The sequence below is a fragment of the Homalodisca vitripennis genome, chromosome 3 (assembly GCF_021130785.1).
Source record: "Homalodisca vitripennis isolate AUS2020 chromosome 3, UT_GWSS_2.1, whole genome shotgun sequence".
In the NCBI taxonomy this organism is placed as follows: domain Eukaryota; kingdom Metazoa; phylum Arthropoda; class Insecta; order Hemiptera; family Cicadellidae; genus Homalodisca; species Homalodisca vitripennis.
In genome coordinates, this window is record NC_060209.1 from 35960189 (window position 1) to 35973134 (window position 12946).

Sequence of the window (12946 nt, forward strand, 5' to 3'; positions counted from 1 at the left end):
GTTATTTGAGTCAGCACCAACATAATCAGAAAGTGTGCAAGCTTTGTTTACAGCTCCACTTAAATATATTTTTTTAATGTTAAATATGTCGTGATAAAAAAATCTGTTTAGTTTATCAAATTGTATATAGTAGTATAAGTAAATAATATTTTATGAATTTAATTTTTTTTGCTTTCAGACTGACATCATCTCTTAAGCCAAAAGCTTTATACACTGGGGGCTATGTGAGGTTGGACGTTTCCTGAGTTAGAGTGTATTTTTCAGTTTATTTAATAAAAAATATCAAAATCTTATATTTTATTTTATTTAGTAACCCCTGATTTTAATTCTACTATAATGCTTTCAAAAAATTGTTATTTATTTTATTGACAATCCACAATCGCAATCTTGGTAAGAAGTTTTAGAAAGCAAGGAAGGATTCAAGAAACCAATTATTTTTAACCAGAAATTTATACGTCTGACTATGTGATATGTAATTGTTTTACAATTTTCTACCTATTGCGTTCATGTCTTGTCACATAAAATAGTGTTTATCTAGAGAATGGTGTTTAGAAGATGTATCTCAGAGTCGCGATGAGGACCTCACGGACCGTTATAAGACAGTGGCCAATGTGTGGGGCGATTGAGTGAGCACTGGCCGGTCCCCGTTCTGCAGCAGGATGGTGAAACTTTCCCGCAGGTGGGTGGTGGTTGGCAGAGCGGTCTTGGTGGTGGCTTCCTCTATCCCGGACACAGTGGCACACTTCGAGGGCAACAGCTGCAGCAACTCCTGGCGGATGTTGGAGTTCAGCCAGCCGTACACCACGGGGTTGGACACGGCGGAGGTCATGGCGGTCACGTGGCACACGGCCAAGGTCACGTACAGGTCCTGTGAGGACACACGGCTGAAGGACTCCTCTGAGTAGAGGACGTCAGCGAGAAGATACCTAGAGGCAGCCAGCTCAGGGCGAACAAGATCGCAACACCTGTACAGATTACATTCTGCTGTACATATTACATTCTACTGTAGAGATTACATTATACTGTACAAATTATAATTGAGTATTCTGTTGTTACTTTTTATAATTTCACAAAAGTGTTATTCAATTACAGCAATATTTGCATGATTTAAACTGTTAGGTTTTATTGCTGTGAAACAGTGGAGAACATCTTCCGTAGAATTTACGAGGTACCACAAAAGCTTTGATGTGGTATCGGTTCGGTAACTGCCTGCATCCGCACAAAAGGTACAGGTCGGACTTGAAATGGGAGACTAGAATTTATTTTGTTAATATTAACTAATTAATTAATTTGTGTAGTGTTTATATAAGCTCGTACAAGAATTCAAAACATCCCAGTGTTTGCGATAAAATTATATATATGTATATATATATATATATATATATATATATATATATATATATATATATATATATATATATAAAACGTCTGAGAACGCAGATATAAATACACGTTTTTTTACTATTTCTCAAGCTATTTAAATTAAAAGTATCAGAAGGCCCTATTTTATTTTACTTTATACCAGATTATTCCTTAGTAAGGGTTATTATTTTCACAAACTTTTAGAACACCACGTTGAAAATTTTATCAAATGAGCCGGACTTATTAATTATTCTGAGGCAGCATAAATATATCATCCTTACTAATTTAGTTAAAGTACAAATATTTACAATTGTAGTTAAAGTTACACATATTTAGGTTATCAAAATTCTAGATCTCACTATTTGTCACTAAATAACTATTCTGTTACAATATACTTTGTTCGCAACTGTACAAGTAATAACATTACAAGTGTTAGAATAAAAAACATTTAATTTAATTTAATTAGCACTAAAGTAATTTTTAAATTTGACATAATATGATTCTTATGTTGTTTTGTATTGTTAGAGAAGAATGGACATTACATTATCAGTTATATTACTCATAACAACGACGTAAATTTATTTTATGTACACAGCATACAAAACTATTATCAAATTAAAAGAATATTTCAAAAATAAAAATATAATGTTTCTTTAAAAAAGTTTAACAATTAAAAAATGCGTCTAAATTAACAACACAATAATTTTATAAAATACCTAACATATCTCAATGTCTTTACCTTATAAGAATACAAATTTAGACATTATAGATACGTAATTTGGTTTTAATTGTCTCCTATGTCAAAAAACTAGCTATGATTGAGTTAAGAAAGGTCTGACGTTTGTCATGGACCTTATCCTAGACTCATATTTCATTGTTATGTTCTGTGGTTACCCATATTGATTTCCGTGTTTTGTAGTAAAGAAATATACTTCACCCATCTCAATTCTCTAATGACAATAAATTCCGTTCCTAATTTAATTTTCTTGTAAAAATATAGGAAGTTTTGTGGATGAGCAAAATAGTCTTTGAACATGTTTCATAGTGAAGTAATCATAGATACGAGATTTTTATGGAGAGACTGGGAGCAGAGAACAGAAATACAGAAATTCCATAAAGTAGGGAATTTTATAACATCAAGCATAATAACAGGTTTGCCTTATACGACGACATTGCGAGAAATAAATCCTCTAGGAGGAATTATATAATAAATTATTTCACAAAAAACCCTAATACATTAAGACTTCGGAAATTTACAATGACTGGGAAAAATATACACAATTTTGAAACCGTTTAAAACATCAAACTATATAAGTAATACAGAACACAAATATATTCGAAGGTGATAAAGTCTGTAAGTAACAACGAAAAGGCATATTGCTACATGGGCAAATAAATCCAAATACGTATAAATGGAATTCCCTTCCAAATAAATACTAAAGAAAAAGGGCCTGTGTTATGAAATAAGTAAAAGTAAAACAATTGAACTTCCAGGAGCTCAGGCAAACTACTATAGCTGTACTTTTAGTTTCATACACGTGGCTAAGAAGAAGGCTATAACGAGTAAGATGAAAACCTACAAAATGAAATGTAATGATTTCTAACAAAAGTTTCTGTACATTTTGTAGAACCTGTGAGTCCATGTACAATGACAAAAATTAGTGTATTTGTACCCTACAAAAAGAAAGTTCCCTGAATAATATACCATCATCTATGTGTAATACTAAAAAAATAACGATGCTAGGCAAATTTCAATTTTACCTGCATCAAGTACAATAATTATCTCAATAATCACGTCATACGACAGTCTTATCAAATTTGTCATCTGCTTTTATTAATAAACGGTATTATGAAACTCCTTAATTTATTCAGCAATTTCTATAACGGCAAAGACAAAGGAAAATGCAGTACAATGATCTCTTTGGATTGGTGTTAGTCTTAGATGTTAGTCTTTAGGTTGTTAGATGATGGAAGTATAACTAAAATGAAAAATAAATATTGTGGTGATGTAAATTTGGTTACATGGGTTGATTGTGTTGCCTCAGAGGCAAATGTCAGGTTACGAAGATGTGCTATTTCAGGACTTTTTGTTAAATTTGGGGGAGTTTTCTAGAGCACAATACGTTCATTATAAACTACTGACTCATGATGTACATGTCTTATGTCAGTTATCTTAGTTTACCAAATACATACAATGTGCTCAATTCATGTGGAACTTTGCTGACTGGGAAGTAGATCTGTGTAAGGTGCTATAAAGATGTAAGGATGAAAGACAATGATACACAGGCGGCACGTGATGGCAATAAGACGTGACTCTCCCATCCTTACTATCTTTGCAAACCGTCTACAAGACTGGAATATATTACATGGCTTACAAAAGTTGCCACGAACTGTCCTTGCCACAACTTGTTTTGTTCCTTTTCTGAACATATTGAAGAGAATTTTGTTCTCTAAGTTTATGAGAAACAGGATTATAACAAATATAAAGAAGTAGTTTTTCGAGTTTAGGACTCAAGAATGTAACGGAACAACGTTTCGTTTTACCAAACAATAAAATGTTTTAAAAAACAACTCGGTGTCATTGAATGTACAGTTTTAGAAACAAAATGTTGCAGACACTAATGATGGTGCTTTCCCGTCGCTAATGTGAAAACAATGAACACGGAGACTGGCTTTCATCTGTACGTCTCCACTTCCTTACCTTGGATTGGATTCGTTCCACATATTATATCTAAGAAAGACTATTTTTTATTTTTAAATATGTTTTTTCTTCTAATTTTAATATGGTGATCATGTAGCCACTAAAACATTTAATACAGGATAGTTATTGTAACTATCCTCCATATTAAATTTAATTAGATTCCATGTTCTTCAAAGCAATGATTCTATAATACAGTAGTTTTAGGTTCTTGACAAATTCCAATTTGGAAATTAGCTATTTTTGTCTTTCTTATCATTATTTCCAAGCCTGTATGACTACATACGAACTGATCTTAGCTCGACCTAGTGTGGAAGACACGAAAAACTACATAAAGCTGCGTTTTCATATATTTTACAGTTCAGATTTGTAATAATTGTTTTAATATTTATAACAATCTTTTATTTTGAATACAATGAGTTTATGAACTGACGTAAATTGGTTAAAATAACAATATTTCAAAGAATGTATTTTGAAACATTTTAGGATTTTCAAATGTGTTTCTGAACATGCATTTGGAAAGAGAAAAACATACGTATAAAACTCTTTAGGGTTCTTATAGCTGAAATAGTTTCCATGAAAAGTTACAGTGAATTGTAAGCACTGAGCTTGATGTCGTAACACTTCCAGCTACTACTCCGATAGTAAACAATAACCAGCGTTCTCAAATGTAAGGAATTAATTATACAGTGTACTTTCAATTCCATCTTGTATTCATAAAATTTACACCATTCTGTTATGGATATTTTACTTTATTAAGGTATTTACGCTATTCTTCTATAGAGTGTATAACATGTATCGTGCAGTCTTGTACAGTCCTTCTCTTATCTATAAGTCTAAGCTATATGTTTCGGACTTTTTACGCATAACTTTGTGGCGCTACTTCTAATTTTGACTTTAGCGAGTTTATCGCCATATTTGGATTTTTTATTATTTATCCAATTTAATACGTTACACAACAGATTACGAATCAATCATGTATATTTTATGTTTTATAACATTTAAATATGGGTCCAAAATCCTGTTATCTTTTGCATAGCCCTTCTGTCTAAACGGCCGGACTTGTAATCATGTAACCGTTTACAAGAATGTTAATATAAAGAATTGTTTGGGTACTCAACAGAATTTATTTTTTTATCTGTGAATAACACACGTTTCTCTAACAGTTTTAACACATTAACTGGTATTTGTGCACCAGTATGGTAATGTAAAAAGCAGAAGTTAGTAATATAACCTTTGTTAGATTCTTAAAATTGTAACACTGCAAGACGTATAATAACCGTTAATGTGATCTCAGCAACATTTTTATGTGAACTGTTTAAAAATTTAATTCTAAAATATAGCAATATGCATAAAACATATAAACCATTTAAATCTTTACTGTCATGAAATTACGTTTTATTGGATATAAACTTTTATATCAGTAAACATATGCCGACAAAACAGGGTGTCTCATAGGGACCTGATTAGATAAGATTTCAGATGAAGCCGGTGTACGAGTATTTCCGTTACCGACCGTAAAAAGTTTACAGCTTACTATTCTTGAAGTATGTTATGTAAATGTTACCCAAATGTGTCTATTTCGGTTTTCTCCTTTTATATTCAGTCTGCAATTCTCATGGATGACTGTGTTAACGTTCATAAATTACAAAATATACACCAATCCATGTAATACCCAAAATTATAAAGTTGGGTTACGAAAGTTATTTACGAGTCAAAATTTATTATTTCTTCCAAACGTGAATTTCCATAGTAAAATCATTTACACACACACTGCACAGTTACACAGACGCCTGGGATCGGTAATGTTTTATAACAATGTAAGACTATCTAAAGTAAACGTTAACGCTTTCAGTGTCACGTAAAGTTGTGTGGTCAGAGTATTTACACTTACTGAACAGAGCATTATACCCTGGGGCTGAGAATGTTACAGATCCGTTTTCCAGGTATAAATGCTAATAAATTTGAAACGTAAGGGTTATTTTTTCCCTTTCTTCTATTAAATCAGTTAAAGAATTAAAGAATTCTTTACACCCAAGAACTTAGATGTAATCTGCAGATCCTGTGGAGAGGCGGTTCTTAAAAACAACTATTTCACATTTTGTACTTGTTATGTAAACTTTTCGGGATTTTATCCCGGATCCATTTCTTTCTAATTATTTCATTTTACTCCTTTTCAAAATAACACATGGAGGCACTGAAACATTGCTTGGTCATTTCAAGTCTTAGTCATATATTATCTGTAGAAGAATGAATTTTTTCTGTACCAAAGATATTACCATTAATAGTAGTATAGAAAAAATTAATGTGAACTTAATCCATTCTCTCCCTTAGGCAGATAATCCTAGAACAGAACTTTAAACACACAGAAAAGTTTACAAATCAAGCTACACGCAATATTTAATTTCGTACTTTTTTCAAGTGTTTACCACAAGTCAAACATTATAGTTATTACTACCATTCACGAATAAATTAAAACACTTTTAAGCAGACCTGAAAGGAGAAGGCTAGTTCTTCGGTTCCTCTTTATTTCCCGGAGGGCTCTCCGCCTATCCTTCTGTGTGCGTGCGTGTGCGTGCAGGTAGGAGGCAATCCGCGCGTGCACCACGCACACTACGAGGGCAGGGATTACGGCCTGTACGAGCAGCACAGCTGCAGCGTACGATATCTTTAGTTGCTGAGAGGGCCATCGCTCCAGACACGTCTCGTACAGCACCACCCGGTGGAACATCAGAGGCTCCACCACCTACAACACGGAACACTCGTAATATCCGGTGCGGGGAGGACTAAATCTAGGGATTTTTATAATTAAAAGGTGTTACTTATAATATGATATGTGATCAGAAATTAAAACTCAGGAGATTTTTTCATAGTAAATACCACCAAGCAGCCTTAGTCTTACCTAAAATTAAAGGGTAATTGGTAGAATTTTGTTTAAAATATAATACCCTGAAAAATATTGGTATATTGAAATATTCAATGAATATCGCTTAGCTCATAGCTTTGTAGACACGGTACGTACATTATAAAATAACACTCTAATGACTGCAAAAAATAACTTACAGCATATACGCATTAAAAAGCTAACAGTAATTATTTAAAAGATTTTTTTTATTTTCCTGAACACTCTAGTAAGAAAACAATTAATTTCTGTTTACTTAAAGGGTCCTAAGCTTATATATTTCAAATCCTTTTAAATCTGTTTAGTTATATGATGAGTAGAGTAACTTCTCAATCGAAGAATCAACCTGACTCACTATTCTCTCTTGCCGAATTGAAAATGTTAAATATTTCTATTCTTGCAAGTTTATTTTCACACTTAAAAAAACTAGTACGTATTTAAGAAATAGCGAATTATCTAATTCTAGTAATTCTTCTAGTAAGAGCCTGATGTAATAATATTGAAACAAAACTACATATAAAATAATATGTATTATTCAAAATAAATTCAATGATTTGATACACTAGTAATGTGTTGGTAGCCCTTTACAGTTGAACAGGTAGTACTGTTTATATACACGAAGTAACGTAACCTTACAGTCAGTATGTACAATAAAGACAGTCACCTGATAAAAGGCAACAGGGAGGGTGGCTAGTGCTGACACCAACCAAACCATCACTATGGAGGTGATTACCCGCCACCTACTGTTGATACCTTCTTATCCTCGCACTATCGTCAAGTACCTACAACAATTAAACTTCGTTATATCTTAAATAACGATAATTAATAACACAGAAAACTCGCAATATTCGGTCCGGTGAGAAATAAATCTAGCGATTTTGTAGGGTTATATGGCTGACTGATTTTTAAGGAAGAAATTATTCTCAGGAGTTTTCTAAAACAGAACAGTATACTACCTGACATACTGACAGGATATTTGGTGCAAGTTAAAAATTATAAACTAAAAAATTTACCCTGCAAACCCGTAGGCTGTAAAAATTAAAATTGAAAAATATATAGTAATTTCACAAAAACTTTACATCACATTTTAAAAGAAATTCCCAATCCAAAAAAGTACAAATAAGAAAAGCCCAAAAATAGTATCGCAATACAAAAAACCCTTTTTTCCCAATTAAAAAAATATTATTTCACCATTACTTACAAAATTTACTCCTATAACGCTGGCCATATTAAAATAGCTGCCCTGTCACTAACCTGTCCAAGGATATGACGGTGATGGTGCCACCGGAGACCATGATTTTGGTGCCCTGAAATACCGGCACCAGCTTGCACAATGCGAGTCCAAGAGTCCACTGGCGGCTCAAGATGGAACCCAAGGTGAAAGGCATGCAGATGAAGCACAAAATCATATCCGAGACGGTCAAATTCACGATGTAGAGATTCCTCGGTGTGTGCATCTGAGGTCGACGCGCCACCACGAAACTGACAATCAGGTTGGCTGACAGCCCGGATACCATCAGGAACCCGTAGATGCAGATCAGGATCACGTAAGTCATATAAATTAGAGTTTCTGTTATCAGTAATAGAGTTACTGAGGATTACGACCACGTATATTCACACTAACATGACATGAACGGCTTTGATGGGTGATCGCTGAGCAATTCTGTCCTTGAAAGCAATCCGCTTGCCCACTTGTCAATGGTAGTGGTTCGGCGGAAGTCATCTTTAAGCCGTAGACCCTAGGTTAAGTGTTCGACCGGACCTCAGGACGTACCTTAGCCTGAATAAAGTTATTCCTTAAAATGTTGTACCTATACCATCTGAAAACTATAGATGCATATCACTGTTATATAGATTTGCCCAGAAAGTAAGCCGATGTGTATAAAATAGCATTTAATATAATTTGTAAATTTTCATTAAATGTTAGATTATATTGTTTGTTAATCAAAATTCGAGTGTAAAACCGATAGGTTTTTCCTATGCCATATTATTTTTTAGTAATAATTCAAAACTCGGCCTTGTTTAGTTAAATAAAACAATATGGGAATTTCAGATGTAACTAGGCTATCATTGATCTCAATGTTATTGACATAACAGACTGCAATATGTTTCACAAAGGAAAATTTAGAAGCGTGTGATGTTTTTATTTTCGCAAAGTACTCTTTCAAACAGAATCTGTAAATCACACTGAATGTGAGAATATATAAAAGCTCTTTTGATATTAAAACTCATGTCCCGAGTGAACGTCTCTCGATGATTCCATTCAAGGGAGCAAGGAAAAATCTGTTAGATTTAAAAAATATATGGAAATAATTTAAATATTATTTTTAGACGAAATTGTAGTGCCACGTTTAATCTAATTTAGCGGTACACCAGATAATATAGTTTATGTAATAGTCTTACCCAAATGTAAACCTAAACATATTTATTTTTTAGAATTAAATCCGTTTTAGACACATACATAAGATTATTTTACATACCCATACTAAATGAATAAGTTTATTTATTTCATATATGCCATATTCATGTAAGGCCAAAGACACACCTAACATGAATATGGCCCTAGAAATAAACTTTTGAGGCTAAAAGTGTGTAGCGTACAGTACATGAAAAGCGTAAAACTCAATTAAAAATTTAAATTTCGCATTAAAGTAATTTAAATAGGGTAAATTTGTTCTCAGACTAATCTCTTTATTTGTTTGGAGGTTTATAAAATAATTTGAATTGAATGTATGAATAATAGTAATGCGCCTTTATGATTTCCAGGAAAGAACAGGAAACGATAACATCTAATCTCAGTATTTAATAGTTTTTATGAACGTATTCTTAAAAATGTATATGTACTTTTTTATATTATTATTTTATAAATATAATTTTTTTAATCAGTACATAGCGTGTTAGTTCAGGATATCGTCCAGTCTTTCCTCTGCCAGTTTGTGCTAGTGTTCCTGCATACCATCTACTCTGATTAATAATAGATTTCATTAGTGATTTGGTTCTGCCAAGTTTCTGCAGCGGTGAAATTCCTGTCTCAGTGGATGCGATTCTTACATCCGGTGAAATTATCGAACAAATATACATTCTACGATCAAATAAAGCTAATGAAGCAAATGTAAAATTAATCTGCAATAACCCACAATTTTTCTAGACTAAGAATGTTTAGCAAAATAAATCCCCTGAGATTTTTACACTTTTTTCAATTGCAAGGACCAAAAATGAATTTAAAATATTTAACTTTACTTATTAACGAGTTTAATAAATTAGTATTAAATTTTAACTCATCTGAATGTTTTATAGGTTTGTAGAAATTACTTCTTTTATCATTAGTTATGAGTAATTCAGCGATACCGCTACAGATCAAGTGTTATATTATTTTAATTTCAATATACTTTAACAATTAAATTTTAACAAAGGATAATTTATCACATGTTACTACACACTTAATATTTTTAGAATGAAGAGATCAATAACTCGTGTAGGATAAGAATATTAAGCATGATAAATCTCCCGAGGCTTTTACAATTTTAGCAATAGCTTTACCCGAAAATGCATTTAAAACGTCAACACTTAAACTTGAAAAAATTGACATTTCCTTATAGTTGTTTTAGAGTGTAGTGTAAAGGTTTGTAGAAATTACATCTTCATCATTATTTACGAGTAATTCAGAGATACCACTACAAAAAAAGTGGTATATTATTTTAATGCCAATTTACTTATTAAATGTTTAGATAGAACTCTTTTAATATTCAACAAAGAATAATGTAATCATAGGTTACTGCACGCTTTCGACTTAAAATTTTTGGAATACAGAAACCAATAAATAAAATTTGCAAAACACAATCAATTCCATCTCTTGGAACAAAAACAGATCCAATTTACATGCAAATACGTTGGCCCAAACAATAATGAGGTCACAAAACCTGTGACTAGACGGTGCCTTACTTTTTGTTTGGGCTCCGTAAAACTGTCACCACTGAATATGCAGCCTGGAATAGTTAAACATTTAAAATTGTAAACACCAGCCTTCGTATAGAGTGAATAATCAGACAAACCCTCATCACGTTTTTACAAAAATGCTGTTATAGTATTTTAAGTTTTTTCTCGCCAAAGACTCATTCCCTCCTGCAGACTTGATTAAAAGTCGCCTACTAAGGTGAACGAATTAGAAACACAATCACTATTAATCTACGTTACAGGTTTATTTGACATATATTTAACTAAAATATTAAATTTATGTTTGAGAAGGAAGTTAGTACATAATTAACATTTAAAATAATGGTAGCTGTTGACAGTAAATGGAAATTCGTTCAATAATTGTTTTATCATAAGAACAAATAGCCTAGTGTCTGAAATCTAAAGTCAAGTTGATAATATTAGAATCTTAGTTTTTATTATTTTCTTAGAAATAGGAGGTTTAAAATCCTAAAAGACTAACGGAAGATACAATAGATATACAATTTTAAATTTTAATAGGTGTGTGCTTTATTTTGTTTAGAGTTTTATTACCAAAAGTCAACTTTATAATTTTTGATGATGTAAGAATCTATTTCTAATCTGTTTCTAACCTGTAATCTATAGTATGTCTCAAGAGTATTCTAGCAGACACGACAACCCAACTGCCGGCAACGGTGGGAAAATGATATGCGGCAAGTTCGTGGAAAAGTTGCGTGCGGTATTCCCAGCTAGATTTCCAAATTGTCCTTGTTAAGCTGTTTCTTAATAGGGCCAGAGAATGTTAATGGTTGCCCAAATCGTGGATGGTATTTTGGAGGCACCTATTTGCAAATCGAATGCGTGATTTTTTTTAGAGCCGCAACCTAAACTGAGAAGATACGAGAACAACTTATCATGCGCTAAGGTGATGAATACTGCCGATTATAATAGAAAAGGGAGCTTTATAAACATGTTAGATTTAAATTTCTATAATCTAAATTAACAGCTATAAGTTTTTACTACTGAATAAGACTAATGAAGAGTAATAAATGTTAATGAAGATAATAAAAGAGTAGAAAAAAGTGGAAAAAGTTTGTAGCATAATAATCCAAGGCGACTTTTCTACAGTATGTCATGGTTCTATTCAAATGCAATGAGAGAAGATAGGTCTAGAGTAATGGTAATAGTAAACTGAGTGTTTAACGCTTCCTGAGGCGACGTCATAAACAAACTTTATGGAAAATATTGTTTGGACTACCTCTCAATCTGTAAACAGGAAGATTTTTAAGATTTGCAAGATTTATTGTAGATTTAAGAGGCTAGTAATCCTTTAGTTACGAATTCTCCGTTGCATAATTTACTAATTGTTTGCTGTTTGCAGTTATAGTATTTTCGTATTGAAAATACCAAACGAGTGCGTTGAAGTGTCTATTTTAATCCCCTTTTTAAAAATAAGGTTTACAACAAACACTGTTTTAGTGAAAATGAGAAATTTAAAAATAATAGTTTTATTTTTCTTGTCTGATTCATTATTCATTTCAGTTCTTTACTGACTATTTCAGAAGGATAACGAAAGCTATGTTCACGGCTTTATGTGTTTACAAACTGATGAAGGTAGTTTTTACGAATTTTAACATTTATTTTATAGATTTAAAGACTAAATTTTACTTTGAAGCATTTATACAATTATAACATTTGTCTGGGATATTATTGTTCTTGAGAACATTGTGCAGTTTTAAAAATAGTATATTTACTGTTCGTTGAATATTTCGTTGCAAAACTCAATTGTTTGTCCACAGACATCGTCAAAGTCTGTCGTTATCTTTAAACAGACTTGATTACAGACTGAGTCACCATCCTTGCGTGTTAATCTTCCCCTCATCTTCATTTAGTGCCTTCTAGAAGTAGGTTAATCATGATTTATTCCCTCTCAAGCAAAGCATGAATCTATCAACTTGAAAAACACGATATATTTAACAAAAATATTTGTTAATTATAAATCCTCATATCAATTCCATTTTTTATATCGCGTTAGACTATAAATTGCTTGA

General features: G+C 32.2%; 1 pseudogene; it reads right to left on the reverse strand.

Annotated features, from left to right (window-relative positions):
- Positions 1–592: 592 nt before the first annotated feature.
- Positions 593–8518, reverse strand: LOC124358146 (annotated as a pseudogene).
- Positions 8519–12946: the final 4428 nt, after the last annotated feature.